The 25,387-nt window shown below is 45.1% G+C and overlaps 1 long non-coding RNA gene and 1 other non-coding gene across 2 annotated transcripts; one reads left to right on the top strand and one right to left on the bottom strand.

Moving 5' to 3' along the window:
- Positions 1 to 1,870: 1,870 nt before the first annotated feature.
- On the top strand, positions 1,871 to 20,092 carry LOC141134409 (uncharacterized). The gene is made up of 3 exons (XR_012243136.1): positions 1,871 to 2,035; positions 13,003 to 13,102; positions 19,922 to 20,092. It is a non-coding gene; the product is annotated as an uncharacterized lncRNA (long non-coding RNA).
- On the bottom strand, positions 14,279 to 14,350 carry TRNAE-UUC (transfer RNA glutamic acid (anticodon UUC)). Its single transcript has one exon. It is a non-coding gene; the product is annotated as a tRNA-Glu (tRNA).
- Positions 20,093 to 25,387: the final 5,295 nt, after the last annotated feature.

Below are 25,387 nucleotides of genomic sequence, written 5' to 3'. Positions count from 1 at the left end.
CTGGAATTGGAGATAAACCTGTATAGTAACTTGTTCAACTGTGAGGTTATGAGGTCTAATCCATCCTCCTCCTCCAGGGACACCCCCAGGTCCGGGGACACCTCCAGGTCCGGGGACACCTTGGGGACACCTCTAGGTCCGGGGACACCTCTGGGACACCTCTAGGTCCGGGGACACCTCGGGCACACCTCTAGGTCCGGGGACACCTCTAGGTCCGGGGACACCTTCAGGTCCGGGGACACCTCTGGGACACCTCTAGGTCCGGGGACACCTTGGGGACACCTCTAGGTCCAGGGACACCTCGGGGACACCTCTAGGTCTGGGGACACCTCGGGGACACCTCTAGGTCTGGGGACACCTTGAGGTCCGGGGAAACCTCTAGGACACCTCTAGGTCCGGGGACACCTCTAGGTCCGGGGACACCTTGGGGACACCTCTAGGTCTGGGGACACCTCTAGGACACCTCTAGGCCCGGGGACACCTCTAGGCCTGGGGACACCTCTAGGTTCGGGGACACCTCTAGGACACATCTAGGTCCGGGGACACCTCTAGGTCTGTGGACACCTTTAGGTCCGGGGAAACCTCTAGGACACCTCTAGGACACCTCTAGGCCCGGGGACACCTTTAGGCCTGGGGACACCTCTAGGTCCGGAGACACCTCTAGGACACCTCTAGGTCCGGGGACACCTCGGGGACACCTCTAGGTCCGGGGACACCTCTAGGACACCTCTAGGTCCGGGGACACCTCGGGGACACCTCTAGGTCCGGGGACACCTCTAAGACACCTCTAGGTCTGGGGACACCTTGAGGTCCGGGGAAACCTCTAGGACACCTCTAGGTCCGGGGACACCTCTAGGTCTGGGGACACCTCTAGGACACCTCTAGGTCCGGGGACACCTCTAGGTCTGGGGACACCTCTAGGACACCTCTAGGTCTGGGGACACCTCTAGGACACCTCTAGGTCCGGGGACACCTCTAGGTCCGGGGACACCTCTAGGTGCAGATAAATGGTGGACAATCCTGGAACATGAACGTCTGCCCAGAACAGGGTTGGCTCTATACCTCTCTTACCACAGCGAGATTTCTGGTGTGTGTATATATTATATATATTACACACACACTAACTCTCCTGTATGCCCTGCAGGAAGAGCTGTGTGGTATATAGTGGGGGGAGGGGAGTATACAGATAGTATATAGGTGGGGAGTATATAGATAGTATATAGTTGGGGGAAGGGAGTATATAGATAGTATATAGTTAGGGGAAGGGAGTATATAGATAGTATATAGGCAGGCATGGGAGTATAGATAGTATATAGGTGGGGAGTATACAGATAGTATATAGGTGGGGGAGGGGAGTATACAGATAGTATATAGGTGGGGGAGGGGAGTATATAGATAGTATATAGGTGGGGGAGGGGAGTATACAGATAGTATATAGGTGGGGGAGGGGAGTATACAGATAGTATATACGTGGGGGAGGGGAGTATACAGACAGTATATAGGTGGGGGAGGGGAGTATACAGATAGTATATAGGTGGGGGAGGGGAGTATACAGATAGTATATAGGTGGGGGAGGGGAGTATACAGATAGTATATAGGTGGGGGATATATATACTGACTCTTGAAGGCCTGCAGGAAGAGGCGGTGTGGGATCTGCTCCATCTTGGTCCCCCGGGGGTGGTCCGGTGTTGGAAGGGCTGTCATGTTTCTTATGTGCCATGGGGGGGGTCACTCTTTCTCCTCCGCGACACTCATTGGCCGTCAACCTGCTCCTCCGCGCCGCTCATTGGCCGACAACCTGATCCTCCGCGCCGCTCATTGGCCGCCATGCTGCTCCTCCGTGCCGCTCATCGGCCGCCACGCTGCTACTCATTAGCTCGCCCACCTGTCCGTCACCCGCGGGCACGCTCTAAGCTTCATTATAGCAACTGCGGGAAGAGGAGCGTGAGGCATGCTGGGAGAAAGGGGCGGGGCCGAGTAAAGAGCGCAAATCTGACAGACTCCTCACAGGATTTCCCGGATATGGAGGTGTGACGTATGTACTCTGTATATACTATATATCCACAGTCCTATATATATCTCTATTTCCACTGACACCAGTGCTGGGGGTTAATAGAGCGTCCGCTGACACCAATGCTGGGGGTTAATAGTGCGTCCGCTGACACCAATGCTGGGGGTTAATAGTGCGTCCGCTGACACCAATGCTGGGGGTTAATAGTGTGTCCACTGACACCAATGCTGGGGGTTAATAGTGCGTCCGCTGACACCAATGCTGGGGGTTAATAGTGCGTCCGCTGACACCAATGCTGGGGGTTAATAGAGCGTCCGCTGACACCAATGCTGGGGGTTAATAGTACATCCGCTGACACCAATGCTGGGGGTTAATAGTGCGTCCGCTGACACCAATGCTGCGGGTTAATAGTGCGTCCGCTGACACCAATGCTGGGGGTTAATAGAGCGTCCGCTGACGCCAATGCTGGGGGTTTTAATAGAGCGTCCGCTGACACCAATGCTGGGGGTTAATAGTGCGTCCGCTGACACCAATGCTGGGGGTTAATAGTGCGTCCGCTGACACCAATGCTGGGGATTAATAGTGCGTCCGCTGACACCAATGCTGGGGGTTAATAGAGCGTCCGCTGACACCAATGCTGGGGGTTAATAGTTGTTAGAGAAATTATACTTTAAATGTCAGTTATTAAAGACGCCATTTGTTTATCATGGCCTAGAAATAAGCTATGAATCTAGGATTGAGCTAAAACTAGTAATAAATGGAGTCAGCAATATAATATGCTTGGATATGCAGTTTTCTGAATATATCCTGTATTTTTGTGTTGGCTTGGGGAGTTTTCAAGTCAGTATCCTGTAACCATTGTTAGATGAAGATAACAGTCTGTAACAGACACTTCCACCTTTCCTGTTCTGTCCAGAATAAAGTTGAAAATACATGAGACTGGGCATGTTTTATGACAGGAAAGGGGGGTGTCCAGGGCTTATAAAAAAAGACATGTACCACAGTATTTTCCTTAGAAATGACAATGACAGCATGAAGATGTAATGCTATTCATTTCTCTTGCATATGCAATAAATATTACCTTGATGCCCGAGGACGGTCTGAGATGGTGAATTATTTCGCTAACAATTTGGTCCTTCGAGGAGCCGGGAGTCCCCCGAGAAGCACTGGCCAACAGTGACCGATGACCGTACGGCAAAACTGTAAGTCCTCCGTCTTAAATTAGATGTTAAAAAGAGGCCGGTCCGCTGAACTAGTGCCTCCCGGGCAGCAACTTACCGGATCAGCACAAGAGACCGCTCTCGGGACAAGGTAAGATTTTTATTTTTATTTTATTATTAACCTTTTGTGTTAGACTTGATTAGGAATTTGATGAATAAGGGATCTGAATATATACATACAATATAGAGATTGATTGAATGTTTATCTGTTTCTGTCCTATCTGCTTTACTCTTGTTGAGGGGAAATAAGTGGTCACGTATTCCCCATATAGATCCGTCTGTGGCCATCCTGGATGGGCAGACCTAGTGACTAGCCCGCGTTTTGGGAAGACGCGCTCAGGGCGACCTGGCGGCAGTCGAGCACTGCGGGTGTTCTCTCTTGTGTGTTCTTGTTTCTTCTGGTTAATTGTCATTTGATATAGGGGTATGGTCCCATACTAATATCCGGGTGCAGATAAAGGAAATTTGTCGATTGGATCTTAGATCCAGACAGCCTTGTAAACTGCAGAAAATCCCTTGGGGACACATAAATACTCCTAGATCAAAATCTAAAGAAGCCCCTGTTGATACAAGGGTGTGGCCTGATAGATTTCTAGGCATATAAATACCCTTGGATCAAAAATACTTCCAGATAAAGAACCCCCCGTTGATACAAGGGTGTGGCCTGATAGCTTTCCAGGCATATAAATACCCTTGGATCAAAAATACTTCCAGATAAAGAACCCCCCCCCCCGATACAAGGGTGTGGCCTGATAGATTTCCAGGTAACAAATAGAGGACATTTGGCGGACCGCAGTGTTCATGCCAGCCTCATATGTTGTATTAATCCTGAGCAGGCACATAAATACCCTTGGATCAAGGACTGAAATATTAAATGTTTTGATAGGATGAAAGAACAGTCGGGAGAATTCAGTCTCCTCGTAATTCTGTAAATTCTCTCTACAAGTTAGTGAAGTAACGATGAAGGAACAGTCGGGAGAATTCAGTCTCCTCGTAATTCTGTAATTCTCTAAGACACCAGTGTTTTAGCAATACACAAGATCAGTAATCTAGAAGTGATATATCATGACTAGAAAGTCTGTGAGTGATTGCAAGTGATAAGATACTGTGTGCGTGTGTTGTGTCATTGTGAGAAGACATTAACAAAAAAAGAGCTCCGTGTGCACGATAAACAAAGTAGGTATGATCCATGGAAAATCTGTTGGTGTGAATGAAGATGTTAAGTATATGTGTAGTCTAGACAAAGAGAATGTGACATTTCTTTAAATGTGGAAAACAAAGTATGATTTTGATGCGTTTTTAAATAAGGATTATTGTGTAATACTGTGTAGAAAGCTTAAAAATGATGCCGGCATGAAAATAAGAAAACAGAAGAAATTAAGCCTTTCCCAGGCAAAGAAATGGCTTGAAGAGGCTAACCATAGCAAAGAGGAGGACAATAATATGACCGTCCTCTGAAGTTTAGTTCAGCAAGTATTGACTGAACAAAACGTAACAAACCAAATGCAACCTGACTCTCCACTGTTTGTTGTTCCCCCATGGTCACCTGGGTCACCCGCAGATGCAACCGATTCTCCTATGGCTGCAGCTAAACCCCCTCTCAAGATGACTCTTGCTGTCCAGAGGAGTCCACAAGGGACCCCCTTTACAGCAACTGTTACAAAATTTTTCGGGGACCTGGTGAACCAATTGATATCCCCCTCAGCAGGGGAACAAACAGAATGTGGAGAGGAAGAATTTCCACTAATTGAAGTTCCCAACCCTAGGGCAGGACAAAATGTAGGTGGTATAGTAGTCCCCAACACTATGATGGTATATCGCCCCTGGACCCTCGAGGATGTTAAAAAAAAACTACTGAAGGGGTACCACATCCCAAGGTCAACATAGCTCAAATCAGGGATGGTATCATGGGAATGATTGCTAACTATCATCTTATTGGGAGGGAAATAGAGCAGAATATCAGACAGATCCTGGGTCCCGACTGGCATCATGTAGTGGGAGAATTGGAGTGGATTAAACAATCAGGGAGTTGTGTTGCCTCATGATGATGCAGCACTAGAAAACAGGAGAAATGTTCTTATAACAAGGATAGAGAACAGAAGGATGGGAAACACCTGAACAAGGCCCCGCATTCAGGACTATGAAAACAAAAAAAAAACAAAAAAAAGAGAAGGGAGTGTTTCCTGTGAGGTAAAAGAGGTCATTTGGTAAAAGAATGTAGGTCAAACAGAGAGGAAGAAGCATGACTAGAAGATGTTAGTATGTCTGCAGAGAGAGATACAGAAGAAAATGATGAGAAAGAATCTGAAATTTTGGATGTGTGCGCTGTTGAAACTTGTTTGCATGCTAAAGTCAAGTCAGAAATAATCTTGGTTGTGAAGGGTAGATGGCTAACATTTCTCTGTGATACTGGGGCTTGTAGGACCCTAATACACCCGCTGGATATGAAAAAGGTAAAGAAAAAGGTATAGTATATGTAGAATCTGCAAAATGGGTTGATGCACCAGGAGGTCATGTCTGAAGGCCTTACTGTGGAAGATCCACAGACAGGTAAATAGGCTCAGTGAAAAATTGTCATTATGACTAAATGTCCTGTTAATTTGTTGGGTAGAGACATGTTGCACGCTCTTGATATTTCTGTCGTACCAGTGGAGGGAGGTCTCAGAGCCCATCGGCTGTGTGAAAAACAAATCACAGCCGTGGATAATGAGCCCTGATACTGGTACAGCCTGGAATTTGCAAACTGAGGGATTAAATATACCCAAAACCCTGGCAGAAATAATTGATGAAGAGTCTGTGAGGAAAAGGTATAAGGTCCAGGCAAACCTCTATTGCACCATGTACTACAGAAAGATCTCTGGGCCTGATAAGTTCTATGAGAAACAGTTAATGAGTCTCACTAACACTGAAGTTCTATTAAAATGTCTGTACTGTGATAAGGAAGGAAATAGCGTGGCTACTTGTCTCCTACCATAGCCTATTCTGCAAATATACAGGCAGGATACTGTACCTCATGTTTCGGTCACCCGGAACCCCAAGGTATCATGGCATGAGCTAGGAGAACTTATCACGAACTGGGTCCAACTGACAGATGAGAAACTAAAATCCAGAGGGATTCAGAGGTATAGGAGGCATAAGGGAGAGAAAGATGGGTGGAGACTCGTGCAGGATTTACAGGCAGTCAATGGGGCCATATTACCGAGGGCCCCGGTGGTCCCAGACATGCATGTCCTCCTGAACAAGCTCTACCCAGAGAACGAGGTATTTTCTGTCATCGATAACAGTAATCCTTCTTTTCCATTCCCTTACACAAAGACAGTCAGGTCTGGGTTGCATTTATGTACATGGAAAAAAAAAAGAGGTACACATACACTAGGTTATCCCAGGGATATTGTGAAAGTCCAACTATATTCTCACAAAGAATGTCCAATAATTTGTCTCGGTTTGTACCTCCCAGTGTGAGTTAAATTCTCTTGTATGTGGATGACATTCTGGTAGTAATGTATGTAAAATTACCATGGTTCTGATGCATTTCCTCGCAGACCAAGGTCAAAAGGTCAGCAAAGACTAATTACAACTGTGGAAAGAAAAGGTGAAATGCCTGGGTTACATTTTATCTCAAGAAGGTAGACTTTTGCATGAGATCCGAAAAGAGGCCATCCTTCAAGTCCCCAAATCACATACCAAAAAATAAATGATGTCATTTCTTGGCATGGCAAATGTCTGTAGAGCATGGATAGCAAATTATGCTATGGAGGTGTAGCCTCTTTCTGATCTCATCTATGGTTCACTAATGTCTGCAAAAGATTCCATTCAGTTGAATGTGTAAGCAGAGGATGCATTTACGAAGGTAAAGCACCTCATTGTGGGTTATGCTTAGCCTTCCTAATTAAAGTAAAACCTTTTATCAGACTGTAGATTGTAAGGAAGGATCTCACGGATGTTCCCTTTCTAGATGCTGACATTACCTTTTGTGTTGATGGGTCTTGTAAAAAGGACGATAAAGGGGTACATCAAACGGCATACGCTATAGTAACACATGACCAGGTCATTGAAGCCAGACCCCTTCCCAGTTCCTACTCTACACAACAAGCTGAAATTATTGCCCTATCCAGGGCCTGTAGTCTAGGGGAAGGGAAGAAAATAAATATTTATACAGACAGCCAATACGCTTTTTCTACTATACACATATTTGCCCAGCAATGGAAAAATAGGGGTATGATTAAGTCCACAGGTAAACCAATCTCACATAGAGATCTTATCCTGGCCCTTCTAGAAAATGTACAGAAACCAACACAAGTGGCTATTTGTAAATGTACAGCACACAGAAAGGCAACAGATCCAATTACTCTAGGGAATGCACTAACAGACAAAGATCGCAAGGGAAGCTGCTACAGGACCGCAAAAAAAACACACACATATACTATACAGGTCCCCAAGAAAATGGTGAGGTACGGAAAGCTATTGATAAAACATGGTTATCAGAAATGCAGAAAACATCACCGGCAGGTGAAAAACAAAAGTGGTTATCTAAAGGGGCAACGCTGGTCAATGGTATATACACAAGTACAGAAGGTAAACCCATCTTACCTACATCACTATTTAGATATGCTGCGTTATTGAGCCATGGGCAAGCCCATATCTCAAAAGGAGGGATGGTGCAGGTGATCAATAAGGTGTTCACAACATATGGGTTTATGAATGACTCTAGAGATTTTTGCCTCACATGTCCGCTTTGTACCAGATACCATGCTCAAGGTGCCCTAAGACCCTTAAGAGGTCATTTCCCACAACCCTCTTATCCCTTTCACACGATATGCATGGATTTTATGATTATTGTTGTTTATAAAGTGGGCGGAAGCTTTTCCTATGACACACCCAAATGGGCAATCAGTAGCCAAAGTACTTATTAAAGAGGTGATTCCATTTCATGGGATCCCCTCTGTGATTTACAGTGACAACGGCTCCCATTTTGTAAACCGAACAATACAACAAATTGGTAAATGGTACAATATTGACAAAAAAAAAAAAAACAGTGTCTACCACCCACAATCTGTGGGCACAGTGGAGAGACACAATGGTACCGTAAAGAGTAAACTAAGAAAATTGTTGAAGGAAACAGGGAAAAATAAATGGGTTTAGTGTTTGCCAATGGCATTGTTGAGTATAAGAATTACCCCTACTGCTAAGGACTAACACCGTATGAAATGCTGTATGGTAAACCTTATTATATTCCACAACTAGCCACCGTTCCTCTCCCTAAAGAATAGACTTGACTTGTATAATAAGAATGTTTTCATAAAATATTACTGGGTCAGAATGTGTAAATGAGAAAAAGAGCTACTCTAAGACTAAAATGCAAAGTATACCCCCATCAGTACAAGCATTACCAGGAAATTTTACTTGTTTCTCTAACAATGACAGTAATGGTACAAATGTTGGCACCCTATCCCCTGAATATTGTGTAATTACAACCCTTACTACAGACATTAAGTACCAACTAAAATGGTTTCAGGAACAGAAACGGCAATTGGCTGATGTTTGGTATTTGTGTGGAGATAAGAGTCTAATGCCGCGTACACACGGTCGGACTTTTCGTCTACAAAAGTCCAACGGACGCTGACGGACTAAAGCTGGCTGGTAATCCGATCGTGTGTGGGCTTCTCCGGACTTTCAACGGACTTTTTCAGCCTCAAATCCGACGGACTTTAGATTTGAAACATGCTTCAAATCTTTCCGACGGACTCGAGTCCGGTCGAAAAATCCGCTCGTCTGTATGCTAGTCTGACGGACAAAAACCCACGCTAGGGCAGCTATTGGCTACTGGCTATCAACTTCCTTATTTTAGTCCGGTGTACGTCATCACGTAAGAATTCGACGGACTTTTGTGTGATCGTGTGTAGGCAAGTCTGTTCGTTAGAAAGTCCGCCGCAAGTCCGTCGAAAGTCCGTCGAAAGTCTGTCGGACAGGCTGTCGGACTTTTGTAGCTGAAAAGTCCGACCGTGTGTACGCCCCATAAGGCCCAGACTGCCACCTAGATGGGAGGGTAGTTGTGCCCTTACCCGATTGCTGCTTCCCTTTTATATAGTTCCTATGAGTGATAAATCAATGAAACTACCAGGTAAATACTTTTTTAAAGGAATTAAGCGAGAAACACCACAAGGATCATTTGACAACCGAGTGTATATAGGTGTTCCATGAGGAGTTCCAGATGGAATTAAAGCGCAGAATCAAATAACAGCAGGACTCACCTCACTCTTCATATGAGTCCAGCCCAACAAGAACGTCGACTGGATAAACTACATCTACTACAACCAGCAGAGGTTTGTGAATTACATTAGAGATGCTATCAAAGGTATAGCAACACAATTGGACGCCACCTCTTTGACAGCGTGGCAGAACAGTATAGCGTTGGATATGTTGCTGGCAGAAAGGGGCGGGGTATGCAAAATGTTTGGCACCTTCTGCTGCACTTTTATTCCAAACAATACGGCACCTGATGGAAGTATCACCAAAGCCTTACAAGGCCTACAAATGCTATCCGAAGAATTAGCTGAGAACTCTGGTGTAGAGAACCCCCTGACAGGACTCTTTGAAAAATGGTTTGGTAAATGGGGTGATCTTGCAAAAAGTTTGCTTATCTCTATTGTCATGGCAGCCGCAGTTCTTACATTGTGTGGATGTTGCTGCATTCCCTGTATTAGGGGAATTCTTCAGAGACTGATTGACACATCTTTAACAAAAACTATGCTCCTCCAGAGCGACACGGAACTATACTCGGAACCTGATGATGAATTTACAACTCTCGCTAAGGACTTATCTGTCTAAATGATAATACCTGGTAAAATGAAAAACCTGGATATTTGAATTATTGACATTATTAGTATAAAAGGGGGGAGATGTTAGAGAAATTATACTTTAAATGTCAGTTATGAAAGACGCCATTTTGTTTATCATGGCCTAGAAATAAGCTATGAATCTAGGATTGAGCTAAAACTAGTAATAAAATGGAGTCAGCAATATAATATGCTTGGATATGCAGTTTTCTGAATGTATCCTGTATTTTTGTGTTGGCTTGGGGAGTTTTCAAGTCAGTATCCTGTAACCATTGTTAGATGAAGATAACAGTCTGTAACAGACACTTCCACCTTTCCTGTTCTGTCCAGAATAAAGTTGAAAATACATGAGACTGGGCATGTTTTAAGACAGGAAAGGGGGGTGTCCAGGGCTTATAAAAAAAAGACATGTACCACAGTATTTTCCTTAGAAATGACGATGACAGCATGAAGATGTAATGCTATTCATTTCTCTTGCATATGCAATAAATATTACCTTGATGCCCGAGGACGGTCTGAGGTGGTGAATTATTTCCCTAACAATAGTGCGTCCGCTGACACCAATGCTGGGAGTTAATAGTGCGTCCACTGACACCAATGCTGGGAGGTAATAGTGCGTCCGCTGACACCAATGCTGGGGGTTAATAGAGTGTCCGCTGACACCAATGCCGGGGTTAATAGAGCGTCCGCTGACACCAATGCTGGGGGTTAATAGAGCATCCACTGACACCAATGCCGGGGTTAATAGTGTGTCCGCTGACACCAATGCTGGGGGTTAATAGAGCGTCCGGTGACACCAATGCCGGGGTTAATAGTGCGTCCACTGACACCAATGCTGGGGGTTAATAGAGCGTCCGCTGACACCAATGCTGAGGGTTAATAGTGCGTCCGCTGACACCAATGCTGGGAGTTAATAGTGCGTCCGCTGACACCAATGCTGGGGGTTAATAGAGCGTCCGCTGACACCAATGCTGGGGGTTAATAGAGCTTCCACTGACATCAATGCTGGGGGTTAATAGTACATCCGCTGACACCAATGCTGGGGGTTAATAGTACATCCGCTGACACCAATGCTGGGGGTTAATAGTACATCCGCTGACACCAATGCTGGGGGTTAATAGAGCATCCGCTGACACCAATGCTGGGGGTTAATAGTGCGTCCGCTGACACCAATGCTGGGGGTTAATAGTGCGTCCGCTGACACCAATGCTGGGGGTTAATAGAGCGTTCGCTGACACCAATGCTGGGGGTTAATAGTGTGTCCGCTGACACCAATGCCGGTCACTCCTCTGACATACACCTGGATGACAAACCCCCAACAAGCATAGCGCCCCCCATTGATTTCCGTGCATTACCCTATGCCCCACAAGCCTGACAAAGTATCTCATGATGCGTTCCGCTTTTTTTATTTCCCGTGCATTTTGCCACATTTCTTGTAATGGGGTTCTCACATTTTGGGGGGACATTTACAATAAATGGCACTACAAGCGTGAGGCAGATATTTTTGCGTGTTCCGGGATTGCGTGGAAACGGGCATTTCTGTGTGCATTAACGGAACGCATAGATGTGACCGGAGACTGATATGGTGGAAAGTTGTCACCGCGGCATGCCGTGTTCCACCATATTTACATTTATATTCCTTTGTTCCCTGTTCCAATTTTTCCTTTTCCCCAAGTATGGGGCATGAGTGATTGTCCATACAGAGCAGGAGATCTATGGGGGAGGGGGGTGGTCAGTAGATCAATAGAGCATATGACTGGAAGCAGGGGGCCAAGACAAGAGGGGGGTCACATGACCCAGGCATTATGCTCGGGGGCAGGGCACAGGTGACAGGCTCCCTCTCCTAGCACCTCCTCCACAACATTACATCATACTCCTTTGCCCCGCCCCTAACTATTCTGCTCCACCCACTCCTCAGTCTGAATTCTCCTACACCGAGAGATTAGATGAGTCTCCCCCACATAAAGTCCCTGGCTCCGCCTCCTGCACAGGCTGATAGGTTCATGGAGCCTTCACTAACATGGTGGACCGCCCATAAGTCCTGGTCCATTGAGCAGCAGTCATTGGTTGCTAGAGATGCCGGCATGCCTAGCAACCAATGACTTCACGTGCCTGCCGTGTGCCCTGCAGCACATTTCTCTTGCCAGCTCCCACCTTCTGCCTGCCAGGCTATAGGGAGTTCTCCTACAGGTACACTGAGCTCTGTGATGGAGGCAACTAATCTATGGGGACACGATGATGAGGCAACTAATCTATGGGAGCAGTTTGATGGGGCAATTAATCTATGGGGACACTGATGGGGCAACTGATCTATATATGTACTCTGATGGGTGCAGCTAATCTAAGAGGACATTCTGATGGGATAACTCATCTATTGGGGCACTCTGATGGGGCAAGTGATTTGTGGGGGTACACGGATGGGGCCAACTGATTTATGGGGGAATCCGAAATACAAAAATGTACTATACTTCAGCTGAGCAGTCCTTAGATATGGTGGCTGCATTTGTTTTCTTTTCCCTTTGTCTTTGATCCTGCCAGTAACTTCCTGTCCTAGGGTGACAACACTCGCTGTACTGAATCTATGTTGTCACCGTAGGACAGAAAGTGTGTTTGGACTACAGAATACTCCCCCATGTCTATAACATAGTGAGGTGATGTTTTGTAGTCCACATAGAGAACTGGGACTGAAAACAGTCCAGAGACAACAAGAGCAGAAAGTTCTGAGCTCTGTATATTTCCGGCAGGATGAAAAGTGACATTTTTGCACTTGTAGAAGGGATAGAAGAATACGGTATATTCTATTTCTTCATGCAGACGTAAAGTTGCTGAGAGGTCCACTTTAAGGTCTGCCTGGAGTCCTGCTATGAAGCCTTGATTGCTGAGCTCTTCTTGTCCAGGATAGGGATTCTTACATCTTCCCTTCTTCTTGTCACAGGAAGAATACCTCAGCTCCTTGTTAAGTGAATATCAAGAGAAAGATGAAGTGAAGCAACAAAGAGCGCTGTGTGCCAAAGCCTGCCGAAGATCCTCCAAGGGTAAGTACTAGCAGATAACAGCCCCTGCTTCACCACAGCGACACACTTTAATCACCTTGCCTTAAGTGTGGACCCCCGAGCAGAGGAAATATTTTAGCACTTACTGGGCATGGACACGCCGTGGCCTCCCCTTTCCAACCCTCTAACCACCCTATTGGTCTGTGTAGCTTCCTGTCATACACGTACTGCATTATGACCACTAGATGGAGCTGAGGATCATCCTTATTTTCTTATTCCTGCTGGGGGGATGTCAGTGTCAGGATGGGGGGTGTCGGTGTAATATTCCTGGGGGGACGTCAGTGTCAGGATGGGGGTGTCGGTGTAATATTCCTGGGGGGTGTCAGGATGGGGGGTGTCGGTGTAATATTCCTGGGGGGGACGTCAGTGTCAGGATGGGGGGTGTCGGTGTAATATTCCTGGGGGGGACGTCAGTGTCAGGATGGGGGGTGTCGGTGTAATATTCCTGCTGGGGGGACGTCATTGTCAGGATGGGGGGGTGTTGGTGTAATATTCCTGCTGGGGGTTATGGGTGTAATATTCATGTTGGGGGTGTCGGTGTAATATTCCTTATGGGGGAGTATGGTGTAATATTCATGTTGGGTGGATATGGGTGTAATATTCATGTTGGGGCTTGTCGGTGTAATATTCCTGATGGGGGAGTATGGGTGTAATATTCATGTTGGGGGGGGTATGGGTGTATTATTCATGTTGGGGGGACGTTTGTGCAGGAAGTTCTTGTCGTATGATGGACACGGCGAGGATTTGGTCACACCTAGGTGTTCTGGATTCCCGAATCGGTGCAAAACGCAGCACACGCTTGCGATCCCTTTACTTTCAATATCACCCTAATCGAGGCCTGATTTTGCCGCGATTGTTGCCTGATGGCCTATGGGAAATAGGCGTCCCGCAATTTTTTTTGTGTGATTTGTCAGGTTACAATATTGTCCCATGATTGGTGTGCCATTGAAAATAACTGGATCACAATCTGGAATTCCGCCCGCGATCCGGAAGGCCTAGGTGTGATCGCAGCCTAAGCGTCTTCTATCAGTTGCTGGGTTCACCTTCTATAGATTCTGGGGGAACATTTTCTTCCTCAAACATTCCACACATTCGCTTCATTCTTCATTCCACCCTTGTATAGCGCTTTTCTCTCTGAGGACTCCAAGTATTGGAGAAGGCGTTGGCCGGGAATCGAACCCGGGTCAGCTGCTTGAAAGGCAGCTATGCTCACCACTGCACCACCAACGCAAGGTAGCATGTCTTTGTAGTGTGGGAGGAAACCGGAGTACCCGGAGGAAACCCACGCAAGCACAGGGAGAACATGCAAACTCCATGCAGATAGTGTCCTGGTCAGGATTTGAACCATGGACCCCAGTGCTGCAAGGCTAACCCCTAAGCCTCTGTGCTGCCTGTATGCGGCCTCTGTTCTCTAAGGCCCGCCCCCGCTGAACGGAGTTCATCAATTATGTCCACTCAAAGCGCCTCCAGAAGAAATCCAAACTTATCCTAAACTGCAATCTATGTATACAACACTCCAAAACACACCCAAAGAATACCGGCCTCCAACCTCCCCTTAGCCGGTCCAACACACGCCTGAGGGGGAGTATGGAAGAGGGAGAGAGGGAGGAAAGGAAGGGGGAGGTTAGGGGTAAGGAAGGGGTGTGGGGGTTCCCCCCAACCCTCACCCCCTTCTTTCTCCAACCTTCCCCCCCCTTTTCCTCCCTCTTTCCCTCTTCCATACTCCCCCTTCTTCAGGTGATTATGTTTTGGCGACGTATTGTCGAACCTTAAAGCTTCTGCAGAAGCTGCAGAAAGGTAAATAGAGGGCTGATGGGAAGACCCTCCGGTTACTGGAGTGGCAGCTCGCACCAGTGTAGGGACCTGTGTTGGTACAGCCGTACCTGGTCCCAGGGAGGCTTCCTCAGACTTTTTGTTGAGTCTTCTTCTAGGAACAGCCAATTGTCTTGTTTGTCCAGCTGCATTGATAGTTGGCGATTCAGAAGTTCCAAAAACGAAAATGGAGGGCTGATGGGAAAATCCTCTGGTTACTGAAGTGGCAGCCACCAGTGTAGGGACCTGTGTTGGTACAGCCATACCTGGTCTCTCTAGAGGGTTCCTTAGAATTTTTGTTGAGTCTTCTTCTAGGAACAGTCAATCATCTTGTTTGTCCATTTACATTCATAGTTGGTGATTCAGAAGCTCCAAAAAGGGAAATAGAGGGCTGATGGGAAGGCCCTCTGGATACTGGAGTGGCAGCCGCCACCAGTGTAGGGACCTGTGTTGGTAAAGCCGTACCTGGTCCCTGGGAGGGCTCTTCAGACTTTTAGTTGAGTCTGTGATTCAGAAGCTGCTGATGAACGTCACATTCTGCCAGAGTCTCAGTGGTAATGCCACAATCTGCCGGTGTCTTAGTGGGAAAGTTACATTCTGCCCGAGTCTCAACAGAATCGTTGCATGCTGGAGGAGTCTCGATGTGAATGACACGTGGTTGATTTAACATTTTTTCCACCCTCTTGGTTATTTTCTTTCCCAACAGAGCTGCACCCTGCTCATTTAAGTGCAGTCCATCCCTGCTGTAGAGCAAGTGACCAATTGAAAAGTCAGTCCAGGTCTCCATGAAGCCAAACCCCTCCTTCCTGCACCAGTTCTTCAGCCACTTGCTAAGCTCCCTAAGCTCCTGTTGCCTCCTTGGTGTGGCTCGAGGTACAGGCAGTATTTCTGAAAATGCTGCCTTGGAGGTCCTTTTCTTCAATATAGCCCCTAAGTCCCTGAAATCATTTTGTAGGGTGCTCCATTTTCTTCTAATGTTGTCATTGGTTCCAATATGTACCATGACAACTGGATCCTCCCCAGCCCCATCCAACAATCCGTCCATCCGATCTGCAATGTCCCGAACTCGTGCGACTGGGAAACAATATACTCTTCGTTGATCGCGGTCATTCTGACAGATTGCCCTCTCTGTCCCTCTAATAACAGAGTCCCCTACCACCAGGATCTGCCTATCCTTTTCTTTAGGCTTGCCCTCATCTTCATGGGAGGAGATATTCAAATGGCTGCCCTGGTATTTTGGTGGGTTCTCAACATAAACCTCACATTGTGCTGTAGTCTCAACATGAATGTGACATTCAGGTGGTGTCTCAATGTGAATATCACATGCTGGTGGAGTATCCGTGTGAATGTCACATGCTGGTGGAGTATCCGTGTGAACGTCACATGCTGGTGGAGGCTCCATGTGAATGTCACAAGCTGGTGGTGTCTCCATGTGAACGTCACATGCTGGTGTCGTCTCCGTGTGAACGTCACATGCTAGTGGAATCTCCATGTGAACATCCCATGCTGGTGAAGTCTTCATGTGAACGTCACATGCTGATGGTGTCTTCGTGTGAACGTCACATGCTGGTGGCGTCTCCGTGTGAACGTCACATGCTGGTGGTGGATTTAACATTTTTTCCACCCTCTTGGTTATTTTCTTTCCCAACAGAGCTGCACCCTGCTCATTTAAGTGCAGTCCATCCCTGCTGTAGAGCAAGTGACCAATTGAAAAGTCAGTCCAGGTCTCCATGAAGCCAAACCCCTCCTTCCTGCACCAGTTCTTCAGCCACTTGCTAAGCTCCCTAAGCTCCTGTTGCCTCCTTGGTGTGGCTCGAGGTACAGGCAGTATTTCTGAAAATGCTGCCTTGGAGGTCCTTTTCTTCAATATAGCCCCTAAGTCTCTGAAATCATTTTGTAGGGTGCTCCATTTTCTTCTAATGTTGTCATTGGTTCCAATATGTACCATGACAACTGGATCCTCCCCAGCCCCATCCAACAATCCGTCCATCCGATCTGCAATGTCCCGAACTCGTGCGACTGGGAAACAATTTACTGTTCGTTGATCGCGGTCATTCTGACAGATTGCCCTCTCTGTCCCTCTAATAACAGAGTCCCCTACCACCAGGATCTGCCTATCCTTTTCTTTAGGCTTGCCCTCATCTTCATGGGAGGAGATATTCAAATGGCTGCCCTGGTATTTTGGTGGGTTCTCAACATGAACCTCACATTGTGCTGTAGTCTCAACATGAATGTGACATTCAGGTGGTGTCTCAATGTGAATGTCACATGCTGGTGGAGTATCCTTGTGAACGTCACATGCTGGTGGAGTATCCTTGTGAACGTCACATGCTGGTGGAGTCTCCGTGTGAACGTCACATGCTGGTGGAGTCTCCGTGTGAACGTCACATGCTGGTGGAGTCTCCGCGTGAACGTCACATGCTGGTGGAGGCTCCGTGTGAACGTCACATGCTGGTGGAGGCTCCGCGTAAACGTCACATGCTGGTGGAGTCTCCGTGTGAACATCACATGCTGGTGGAGGCTCCGTGTGAACGTCACATGCTGGTGGAGTCTCCGTGTGAACGTCACATGCTGGTGGAGGCTCCGTGTGAACGTCACATGCTGGAGTCTCCGTGTGAATGTCACATGCTGGTGGAGGCTCCGTGTGAACGGCACATGCTGGTGGAGGCTCCGTGTGAACGTCACATGCTGGTGGAGTCTCCGTGTGAAGGTCACATGCTGGTGGAGTCTCCGTGTGAACGTCACATGCTGGTGGAGTCTCCGTGTGAAGGTCACATGCTGGTGGAGTCTCCGTGTGAACGTCACATGCTGGTGGAGTCTCCGTGTGAAGGTCACATGCTGGTGGAGTCTCCGTGTGAACGTCACATGCTGGTGGAGTCTCCGTGTGAACGTCACATGCTGGTGGAGTCTCCGTGTGAACGTCACATGCTGGTGGAGTCTCCGTGTTAGCGTCACATGCTGGTGGAGTCCCCGTGTGAACGTCACATGCTGGTGGAGTCTCCGTGTTAGCGTCACATGCTGGTGGAGGCTCCGTGTGAACGTCACATGCTGGTGGAGGCTCCGTGTGAACGTCACATGCTGGTGGAGGCTCCGTGTGAACGTCACATGCTGGTGGAGGCTCCGTGTGAACGTCACATGCTGGTGGTGTCTCCATGTGAACGTCACATGCTGGTGGGGACTCCTTGTGAACGTCACATGCTGGTGGAGTCTCAATGTAGCTTTCATATTCTGTCTCGCTCACTGGGGTAGTCCTGCCTTGTGAGCTGTGTCTGCAGTAAATACCGCGTACATCTGCAATAAAAAAGAATCAGATTTAGCACCTTCACCTACATTTTATATATATATATATATATAACATAAAATTATGGAGAGAAAAGTTCAAAATTCCAGTGCAAGGGACAATAAATAATCCCAACATGACAGGGACACAGGGATGACTAATGGCCTTCATATAAAAATTTTGGTTGCTTGGCAGTTATGCCAACCCACTAAAATGAAAAAGGGGTCTGATTCTTCACTTTCGGGTGCGGTGGAGTAATCTGCAGTGCTTCTGTTTATTATTATTAAACACCCGTGATGATGAATGCGGACATATTTAATAAATAGCATCCCCCAGGACACCTACAGTGTCCCATCTGATAACAAATAGAGATCATACACCCATCAGCATGACCAACATACACATAAGAAGGGCCTGAAGATCAAACCTACCATGCGTATCCTCAAAACTCACCGTATCTGTCAGAACAAAGACATAGCAGCCACCTCCTGCTCCATGGCCGGCTCTGTGGCTGGGGCCACCAGTCCCGTCTGGCCTGGTGGCCGCTATGTCTTTGTTCTGACAGATACGGTGAGTTTTGAGGATACACTTGGTAGGTTTGATCTTCAAGCCCTTCTTATGTGTATGTTGGTCTTGGTGATGGGTGCATGATCTCTATTTGTTATCAGATGGGACGCTGTAGGTGGCCTGGGTACCTCTTCTTACATCAGTTTTGGACCCTTTAGTAGTGTGCATTAGCTTGATTACATTCTATATACATGGTGAGTTTTATGTTCATGTTGTGTGCTTCTCTGTATAGTGCTGACCCTCATTGATATTCATTAGGGGTGCAACGGATCAAAAAACTGACGGTTCGGATCATTCCTCAGATCAGGAGTCACGGTTCGGATCAACAAAAAAAATCTCCCCCACTGTAATATCCACAATCTCCCCCACTGTAATATATTAGCAGGGTATGGCAGAGTATTGCAGGGTATTGGCAGGGTATTGGCGGGTATATTGGCAGAGTATTGGCAGAGCATTGGCAGGGTATGGAAGAGTATTGGCAGGATATGGAAGAGTATTGGCAGGGTATGGCAGGGTATGGCAGAGTATTGGCAGGGTATGGCAGAGTATTGGCAGGGTATGGAAGAGTATTGTCAGGGTATGGCAGAGTATTGGCAGGGTATGGAAGAGTATTGTCAGGGTATGGAAGAGTATTGTCAGGGCATTGCAGAGTATTGTCAGGGCATTGCAGAGTATTGGCACTGCTGCCATCCGAACTCTCCCCTACACTGTACAGATCAGTACACAGAGGGGAGAGAGGAACCGGCCTCAAGACATAACGCCGGTTTGTTACAAGTGATCGCTCTGTCATTTGACGGAGCCATCACGTGGCAAACGGCCGCCAGGTGTACCAAGATGGCCGCCGCTCCTGAGCTAGGCTGAAGCCGCAGCCTTTCCTATGGCCGAGGCCACAGAGCGCTCTGCGGATCGCGGGTGTCCCGATCCACGGAGGTTGATCCGTACGGATCACGGATCAATGATGATCTGTTGCACCCCTAATATTCATTGAACATATTTATGTTGTTATATCTTTTTGATACACATTTACTTTGATAACAGAAATGTTAATTTACGGTCATGCATAATTACTAAAAATTCTTTATGCAAATTTTTGGAATTATTGTTGTTTATTTTTTATTTTGATTGTATTTGTCTTTTTGTAGCTACATATTGCTTTATAAGCTCCTGAAGAAGCTGAAAAGTGAAACATGTCAAGCAACAAGCATCATGCTGGTTACAGTAACTACTTTATGTGTATATTGTACATGTGCACTGAATTGTCTTCATGAAATGTGGACAACATTCATTGTCCCCCCGTTTCTTTTAAAACTTTGGACTCCCATAACAATGTTTTTATAAAAAAATATATTTTTGTGTGTTTTTTTGCACCATTAAAGAAGATCCTGTTCCTTTAAAGCCTGTTATAGAGCACAGTGCTTGTGCTGAGTATGAAATAGTTGGCTGATCCTACCAGTTTCTACCATCCCCCCTCTGCGCTGACTCCCATGTATCAGGGCTGCAGAGCACTGACACCGGAGTCCTGACAGAGGCTTCTTACCACGTGATCATTGCGTAAACCTGGAAGTGCCAGGAAACAGCATTCCTCGGTTCGCGCTGACAGGGAGAGCCAATCGGCAGCTCTCTCTATCAGAGGGGGGTCTGTGCTGATAATCAGCACATTGATTATCAGTGCAGCCCCCATGAGAGGTGCCCAACAACTGCCAGCAGTGCCCCCTCAAAGTCTCTCAGTGCCCACCACAGTGCCAATCAGTGCCCACCACAGTGCCAATCAGTGCCCATCACAGTCCCCACCACAGTGCCAATCAGTGCCCATCAGTGCTGCCTATAAGTGTCCATCAGTGCTGCATATCAGTGCCAACTCATCAGTGCATCCTTGTGCCTGTGCATTATTTATAAATAAAACGCTTTCTACTTGGATTAAAGAGGAAGGAATCCCATTGATTTTAACAGTTTCAAAAAACATTTCTATTTCTGGCATGTTGGGAATGCTAACTGTCACATTGGTTGCGCTCTCAACCAAACTGTCAAACCATCCAATGGCTGGTGTCATAACGGATCACATGTGCAGCATTATGGCAGTTGAAGATTCACCACTTCAATACCGGCACTTCCCCCCCTTCCTGCCCAGGACAATTTTCAGCTTTCAGCTCTGTCCCACTTTGAATGACAATTACGCGGTCATACAACACTGTACCCAAACTACATTTTTATAATTTTCTTCCCACAAATAGAGCTTTCTTTTGCTGGTATTTCATCACCTTGGGGTCTACAAAAGACCCAATTTTTGAACAAAAAAACTTTTTTCTTATTTTGTCATAAAATGTTGTTTTCTCCTTCACTGATGTGCACTGATGAGTTGGCACTGATATGCAGCACTGATGGACACTTATGGGCAGCACTAAATGGGCACTTATAGGCAGCACTGATGGGCACTGATTGGCACTGTGGTGGGGACTGTGATGGGCACTGATTGGCACTGTGGTGGGCACTGAGAGACTTTGAGGGGGCACTGCTGGCAGTTGTTGGGCACCTCTCATGGGGGCTGCACTGATAATCAATGTGCTGATTATATTATTGGAGTGATCTATATCTATCTATATATATATATATATATAAAATATAAATGATTGGGGTGATATATATAATTATTATTGGAGTGATCTATATACACATCAGGAGTCCGCTGCTGCCTGATGTCATCACTGGACTCCTCCCCCTACTGCCTTATATGGACTTGTTTACTCCTTATATGCAAATGAGGCATCTGGCTGGGGCTACGTCGCCATGACAATAACTGACATGACTGCACTGGACCTCCTATGAGAAGGATTGTGTATGTGACGTTTCTATGGTAATATCTCCATCCCATAATAATACCATCCATTCCTTCATGTCTAAAGACTTCATTCACAAGGCCGGAAGAGCTGGATATTGTGATCCCCAATAAATTATTGGGGTGATATATATATTATTATTATTGGGGTGATCTATATATATATATATATAGATCACCCCAATCATATATATATATATATATATATATATATATATATATATATATATATATATATATATATATAGATCATCCCAAAAATAATTTTATATATATATATATATTATTGGAGTGATCTATATATACATCAGGAGTCCACTGCTGCCTGATGTCATCACTGAACTCCTCCCCCTACTGCCTTATATGGACTTGTTTACTCCTTATATGCAAATGAGGCAGCTGGCTGGGGCTGCGTCGCCATGACAATAACTGACATGACTGCACTGGACCTCCTATGGCAAGGATTGTGTATGTGACGTTTCTATGGTAATATCTCCATCCCATAATAATACCATCCATTCCTTCCTGTCTAAAGACTTCATTCACAAGGCTGGAAGAGTCGGATATTGTGATCCCCCAATAAATTATTGGGGTGATATATATATATATATATATTATTATGATTATTGGAGTGATCTATATATATATATATATATATTATTGGGGTGATATTGATGAGATATTAGTTATGAATGTGCAATCATTGTGTTTTGGGGGAGATAACTGATCAGTATGACTCCTCCTCCTCCCCTCCCCCATTAATAAAAAGCTTTTTTTGCTGCAGTGGACAAGAAATCCAAATAAAAAATAAAATAAAGAAATGTTCTCTTTGTGGGGTGCAGAGGTGACATTTGGGGGAAGTCTTTAGACAGGAAGGAATGGATGATAGTATTATGGGATGGAAATATTACCATAGAAACGTCACATACACAATCAGACTGTGATAGAGATCGGAGGGAGAAGGAAGGAGTTTTGTATTCTCTGCAGTTTTGCTCATTATTTGATAATATAATAATGGGGATGATTTGGATAAAGAATGTTTATCAGATACGGAATCTTCTGAACACCAACAAAGAAGGAAATGTATTTGTTATACTGGGAGTCTGGATCTTCCAGCACCTGAAATTCCCACCGAGCTTTATCTGACAGAGGAGATGATATAAAGATCAGATTGTGGCTTATCAATCACTTTAATATCTCCTTTTGTTCTATAATTCTATGAAAACAAATAATCAATAATTTGATCGATGAGTGTAGGTGACTTATCCAGAGTACTTTTTGTATCTATCACTATCCATAACACTTACCAATTTTGGTGTCTGTATATCGGTGATGTCCATTGACTTTACAGCCGGAACCGAAACATCCAACAACGGCTCTGAAACAGCCGCGCACAATCCTCTTCATTTTGGGGGGCTTTTTGGTTGGGGTATCTGCAGGCTGGTCACTGATACCTCCTACCATTGCCCCTCCTTTGCTGGCTTTCTCTTTGGTGTTTTTCAGAGAAAGAAGCCGATTACATTTAAATCGGTTCATTATTAGGAATAAAGAAACTCGCTTTAAATGTATGATAATAGAAATCGCAATGAAATTGAATTGAACAAAATCAAATCCAATAAAATCGCAAGAAATATCTCAGGAGAGATAAGAAGCACGTATTCACTGGTCAGTGATCTCTGAGCTTCTGAGAGCTCACTGACCTGCGTCTGGCTATATAGAGACTCAGCCGATGACATCATAGGCAGAGGGACCAATCAGATCGCAGAGTGCAGTCAGGTGACCTTTTTTTTTTTTTTTTTTGAAAAATAACTGACGATTTTTCTTAAAGGAGCCACGTCCTTATTTGTGAGCTTTGTGAATTCAGCCTGTAGGATCAGTATACGGATCTAATAGGGATATACGGCTCCTGGAAGAACATGTTATTGTGAATGAGATTTAACCCTTACAGTCCCATGGCTGAAATAAAGATCTCTATTCTTATGATAACATTGTGAATGGAGCCTTAGAAATCCTCCATCAAATATTTTATTTTATTTTATCATTATTACACACCAATTATTTCTCCATGTTTAACCCTTTCACTGCCAAATCAAATGTTTTCCCTTTCATTTATGAAACCAATTCCCCTCCCCCTTTTGTTTTTAACCCTTGCACTACAAAATCATAATTTTTTAAATTTTTAACCCTTTCTATGAACCATTTTTTTTCAAAACACAGATTTTTGTAAGTTTTTTTTTTTTTAACCTGTTCAGCGCCAAACCAACTTCTTTTCTTTTTTATACCCACCCCTCCCCCCCTTTTTAATCCTTTTACCGACAAAACCAAAATGTGTTTTTTACATTTCTTGCCCAAATGTAAAATTATCACTAAAGGAAAACTTGTTTATTGTTAGTGTTGGATGGAGTGGAGAGGGATTAGAGCCCCTGTCAGGTTTGTATTGCTGTCTGCGCCCCCTTTAGGAAGATTCATTCTCTTCAACTGCCTAATTCTTTCAGTTTTTAACCCTTTTACTACCAAACTATATTGTTCATTTGTTTCAACCCTTTAACTGTCAAACCAAGTAACCCCTCCCCCTCCCCTTCCCCTACACACACACACATTTTAACTGCCACTTTCACTGCCAAATCAGTTTTTTTTTTTTTTCATTTCTCCCCCATATGTTTCATTAGGAAAATGTTTTTATTGTTGGTGTTAGATGGAGTGGAGAGGGATTAGAACCCCTGTCAGGTTTTTATTGCTGTCTGTGCCCCCTTTAGGGAGCTTCATTCTCTCTATTTACCAACAAAAGTGAAAGAAACATTCCAGATTTTGGGTTGTCACCAGAACAGGAAGAAGAGGGAAAATCCTCCAATGGGGACACTAGTTCTGGTGACACCCAGGGATGATGTCACTTTGGGAGGATTTCTCTCACTTCCTGTTGTATCCCGGAGATCTCCTGTATCGGTTCTTTATATTTATCATTATATAGAGAGATTTCAGAATAAATGGCCTTTTTTATAAAACTTTACATATTAAGTAAATTATATATCACTCCTTTTTAAGGTCATTAATCGATTAATCTAAACAATAATCAGCAGACTAATCGATTATGAATATAATCGTTAGTTGCAGCCCTAGTGTGTGTGTATATTATATATATATATATGTGTGGGGGGGGGTGACATGCATTGTGATATATGTATGTGTGTGTATATTATATATATCACAATGCATGTCACCCCTTCCCCCCACACACACATATATATATATAATATACACACATACATATATCACAACGCATGTCACCCCATCCCCCCCACACATGTGATATATGTATGTGTGTATATATTATATATATCACAATGCATGTCACCCCCTCCCCCCCCACATATATATATATATATATATATATATATATATATATATAATATATACACATACATATATCACAACGCATGTCACCCCCCCCCCCACACACACACACACACACACACATACACATTAGTGATATTTATATATATATAAATGACCAATAGCGAAGCTCGGTGGGAATTTCAGGTGCTGGAAGATCCAGACTCCCAGTATAACAAATACATTTCCTTCTTTGTTGGTGTTCAGAAGATTCCGTATCTGATAAACATTCTTTATCCAAATCATCCCCATTATTATATTATCAAATAATGAGCAAAACTGCAGAGAATACAAAACTCCTTCCTTCTCCCTCCGATCTCTATCACAGTCTGATTGTGTATGTGACGTTTCTATGGTAATATTTCCATCCCATAATAATATCATC

This window comes from Aquarana catesbeiana, linkage group LG03 (assembly GCF_042186555.1).
Source record: "Aquarana catesbeiana isolate 2022-GZ linkage group LG03, ASM4218655v1, whole genome shotgun sequence".
Taxonomy (NCBI): Eukaryota; Metazoa; Chordata; class Amphibia; order Anura; family Ranidae; genus Aquarana; species Aquarana catesbeiana.
The sequence above is the reverse complement of the archived record's forward strand: the minus strand, read 5'-3'. Positions and strand labels throughout refer to the sequence as shown.